This window comes from Nicotiana tabacum, chromosome 1, assembly GCF_000715075.1.
Source record: "Nicotiana tabacum cultivar K326 chromosome 1, ASM71507v2, whole genome shotgun sequence".
Classification (NCBI taxonomy): domain Eukaryota; kingdom Viridiplantae; phylum Streptophyta; class Magnoliopsida; order Solanales; family Solanaceae; genus Nicotiana; species Nicotiana tabacum.
Genome location: NC_134080.1, coordinates 39,584,500 through 39,589,446, shown reverse-complemented (window position 1 = coordinate 39,589,446; position 4,947 = coordinate 39,584,500).

Here is a 4,947-nt window from a genome sequence, read left to right as displayed (position 1 = left end):
GCCGAGGGTATGAAGCTCCAAATTATGTGTTATGTGATTGATGTTGAGGTTACGCGCAAGTTAGATGATGGGCGTGTGGGCGTGTGGGCGTGCATCGTGTAAATTGTGATTTAGTTGATTCCATGGACTGTGTATCTATCTTGTCAGAATAAATTAACTGTACTCTATGTGTTAGAGCACTTGAGTTGTAATTGATGCTAGAAATCATGTTTAGGCTATATGCTGATACTATTGGGACCCACAGTGGTCGTTCCTTGATGTTAAGATATTTGTTTAATTGCAGTTATGTACCCAATCACATTCATCATTTTATACATATCTCAGTCTCTGTTATTGTTATTGTCACATCTCATATCATTAATTAGGGTTGCGTAGTATGAGCATTATGAGCCCCTAAGACTGAAGAGATTAATGACTAATTGAGGCAGAAGGCCTGATTGTGGGTGATTGTCGCACCCCCTATTTTTCCTCCGCGGAAATCGGGATTATGACATTTTGGTATGGGACAACTCACTCCTTTTGGGAAAGGGATTTTGCGTTTTTGAAGAGCCGCCACCTAACGATTTTAAGGTGCGTTAAGGCACCTATATGGTTCATTTATAACTACGTTTGGTAACCAGAGATAGGGTAAGGGCTTGAAATTATCCTAAGGGAAAGGTGTTAGGCACCCCTCAGGATCCACTAGTGTGGTTCCCGGCCAGACAGTTTTTTGTGAATTTGTGCAAGTAGCAAACAAACAAGTATGGCTCAAATAGTAGGGGATTTAAGTTTAAATATTCAAGTGTTTGAAAAGGACAATTAATAAAAGCAAGATTTTGAAAAGAATTACAATCTATGCATGCTTATGAATGCAAAGAGGGGTGTACTAGGTTTGTTTATAATATGGATCACATCAATGCAATACTCGGTATGACACTCCTCAAAGAGGGGCTACACGTGGCATTAACGCACCGGTTATCATATCCATATCTACCCTTTCCCGCCCCATGAAGGTAACTAAAGCGAGGGTTGGTCTCGACCCCTATTGCATGTTGTTATCCGTCCCTTCCTATTAGTCCCGGAAGAATTTAGGACTCCTATCCTATAAGAAGGAGGTTCTAGGCAGACCCTCAAATTTAAAGGCAAAATACTAAGGTGACATACAATGACAAGTAGGACTTCAATTAAGGGGAGCAGGGAAGACTAACGAAAGGCTCAAATATACCTCCACAGGTAATGTACATAGACAGCATGACTCATACACAATTAAAGTCTGAATTTAAATCCTATGCATGGTATCTAAATGATAACAGCAGAACCAGATTTATTATATGACTCATAAAAGAAGTTCGAATCAGGCTTGCCTACTGATTTTAACAGTTGATAATTAAAAAAAGACAGTTCTGGTTTTATTTAAGTTATTACCTAAATCTTGCCTAAGCGTAAAGCAATATACAACAGCCATTCCGAGTTATTAAAATAGTTTGGAGATTGTTTTTACCTAAAACATGATGTTCTAGTTGATACGAATGCAGAGATTGTTACCAATTTTACTCAGAAAACATCACAATGTGAAATTATTACCACCTTATTACCTTTTCATGAATCGGTAATTAACAAGGCGTTTTAAACAAAATGCAAACAGGATCCTAGAATATGATATCTAATATGCACATGCAAATGACAGGATTGCAAAAAAAAAAATAGAATCCCTAAGGCATGATTGCTAAATGCGCACAAGAGTTGCAGAATTATTGAAATAGGACTTCTGAAAGTACAAGAGTAACAACTTTTATGCCAATGTTGCTATTGTCCTAGGAGCAGGATTTCTAAGTGATAGACATAAAACATGGATTAGTGATGGATGAGATGCTGAAGCAAGAAACATGGGACCTAAGAGCATGATTTCTAATGCATGTATGAGTTCTGAGCATGGTTTCTATTGCACAATTAGGAATATAACCCTAATAACATGTTTTCTACCCTTAACAACTATAGCATGCATATTTACCCCATCCCTTTTCACTAGCCAACCCCAATACTTATTTACAACAGGTTATTACAGACCAACATTGAAATGAATTACATAAGTAGCAATGAAAAAGTAAGAAGTTACACTATAGAAAGCCTGATTACAACTTCCTCTCTAAGTTATATAATCAATCACCTCAAGTGCCAAGATGATTTCATAGATTTTCCTCATATCTAGGTGTGTCAGAGTTCCCTAAGGACCTCAAGGGATCCCGGGCAGTGCTCACACCCAAATTACATAGCCAAGACAGAGTAAGTGTAGTGTGGAAAGGCCAGCTTTCATGTGTCCAAGTTCAGAGGGAACTCAAGAGTCCCAAGGCAAGGCTCACACAAAAGGGGCAGAACCTAGTGTTCTAAAAGTATAGTGAAAGTGCAAGACACATGTTTGAAAGGAGTTTGTTTAAAAACTGGACTGACAGGTCCATTTTGAAAGCGATCAGTAATAGAGAGGGTTGAAAGAAGTTGTATTAGCAAGACAAAGTTCAAACACTTCAGGGTAAGACCACACACAACAAGTGGATGAATTCAGTAATCACACATAGGGTAAAAGGGGATTTGGGGATACATATATATTGACTACAGACACCTGACTTGAGCAGGAGTATTAGGACTTGTAGGGACATGCTCAGAGATAGTAGGACAATAGCATAATCACAAACCAATCATGAAACATATAGAGAAGGGATATGGGATTCACAAAATGGTAAGTGCACAGTAGGTAAAAGAATACAATCGTCCAGGCATGCTTGAATTACATGAATTTAAAGGGAGGGGAATCATGTCAGCATGCTTAGATACAAACTTCACAACAAGACCACAAGTAAAAGCAGGCCAAAAATAAAAGAAACTAAAGCAGGAATAGAAACATGTTGTTGTTGAGGCTTTAAATTAAACTAGGACATACCAGTGAAGATAGAGGTAAACAAAATGAAGGAACCAAGGTTTACAAATGATTTGCCTTGGCTTATAGCCGACCAATAGTAGTAGAATAACACAGAATTTTTCTTTAAGTAAGAGAGGGGTTTTTGAAAACCAAGTTTGGTGTATTGTTAATGAAAGACTTAGGGTATTTATAACTTTGAAAAAATAGGTAAAAAATAAGGTAACAAGTAAAGGTTTAGCACAATTATGGAAGTAATCACAATTAGAATCCAAGTACTCCCCTTTAATCAAGGAATTACAGCTTAAACGGATACCAACAGGGATAATTAAGGAAAGAAAATCAGTTTGAGAAAGATTGGTTTTTACCAAATAAGAGATAGTAAAAGTATAGAGCATATGATTGAGTCTAAGTACAGAATATATTAATTTGAGGAAAGGATTCAACAAGAATGAAACACCACAACAAATAAGGAAATGGAATCAGTCAACTTAAATTTTAGGGGTTTATAAGAAAACCTTGCAATCAAACCGTAATTTAAGGAAATCAGGATCAATCAAGAGGGAGTCATGATTCTGCACTTCGACATATAAATAGAGAAGAATACACAGGCGTATCAAACATGCAAGGTCAGCCATATCGACAAAAAGAAGCAAGAGATAAACAAACTAGATGAACACAATCATACAGAAGTGACACGAGTAGGCTAAGGACCAAAAAGAACCCACTCGAAGCATGGTAATCAACGAAAACTTAACAAAGTCAAGTAGTCATGGCTATACATAGAACCAGAGTGAAGAAGCCAATCTAACACACAACAACAGGTAAAGAAGGTCAGACCAACACATAGAAACAAGTAAAGAAAACCTTTAAGACTCACAGTAACAAGTGAAGAAAATCTTTAAGAAATTAGGGCTTTTAGCAGAGTTGAGTTAAAAGAGGTAAAAACTTAAGAAAAATCGGTCAAGATAAAAAAGAAAAGGGTCTAATAATAAAGAAATCGATCGAATCAAATAAACAAAGATAGTTCCAGAACACCGGATAAAACCAAAATAATTAGGGTTTCAATGTGATGAATCAGGTAGAAGAAAAACATAAACAAACCATTTAAACATAGTAAAATCATATGATACTACTAAAAATCAAAGGAGACGTCATAAAAAAAGGGTTTAAGAAACCCTAGTCTTGAGACGAAAAGTCACTTTGAAAAAATCGGGAAAACCTTTGAGGAAAACACAAAAAGCCCATGATATACACAGATCTAAGACAAATCTAAAAGAAAATCGGAAAATATTTAGAGTTAGGGTTTCGGAGAACCCAGAGAAGGTGAAAAAACCTTAAAATGTTACCGGTTTTAGCCGGAAGAGTTATAGATCTTACTCGAACGGCCATGAATGGCCAGAAAATGGCATGATAAACCATGGGAGGCGAGTGAACCGCCTTTGGTTCACTTGAAGGCCTCAAAATGATGGCACCCATTCAAGAGGGAGCCATAAGGCTGGTAGGTGGCGAGAACATCATGGATTCCGCCAAGGAGATGGCCGGAGAAGGTGGATAAGGTACATTGGAGAGGATGGGAGAAGCAAAGGTTCTAGAGAGAAGCAGAGATAGAGAGAGGGAGATGAGAGACCGGTTGATAGAGAATGAGAGGGAGAAATGAGAGATGGGGGTAGTCTTTAGGGTTTAATATAGTAAGAGTGAATCCGGACCGTTGATCAAAATTGATCAACGACCAGGATTAACTCAGGTCTGGGCCGAGTATGGTTTGAGTTTGGGCTTGGGTCCGATGGGTTTTTTAATTGGGTTAGGGGTATGTGGGTTTAGGCTAGAATTGAAAGCCAATTTTGGCTATAAGTTAAATACCTAGTTTTTCCCTATTTAATTTATAGAAAGTAGTAGATAATTTCTAAAAATAATTTTAAAATGCTACTATTATTTATAATACATAATTAGCAATTTAAAAATATAGGATCCAATTTTACGCATATAAAACATAAATTAAATCTTAAAAGGGCTAATATTGCAATTATGTGCAATTTTAGCTTTAAAAATACTAA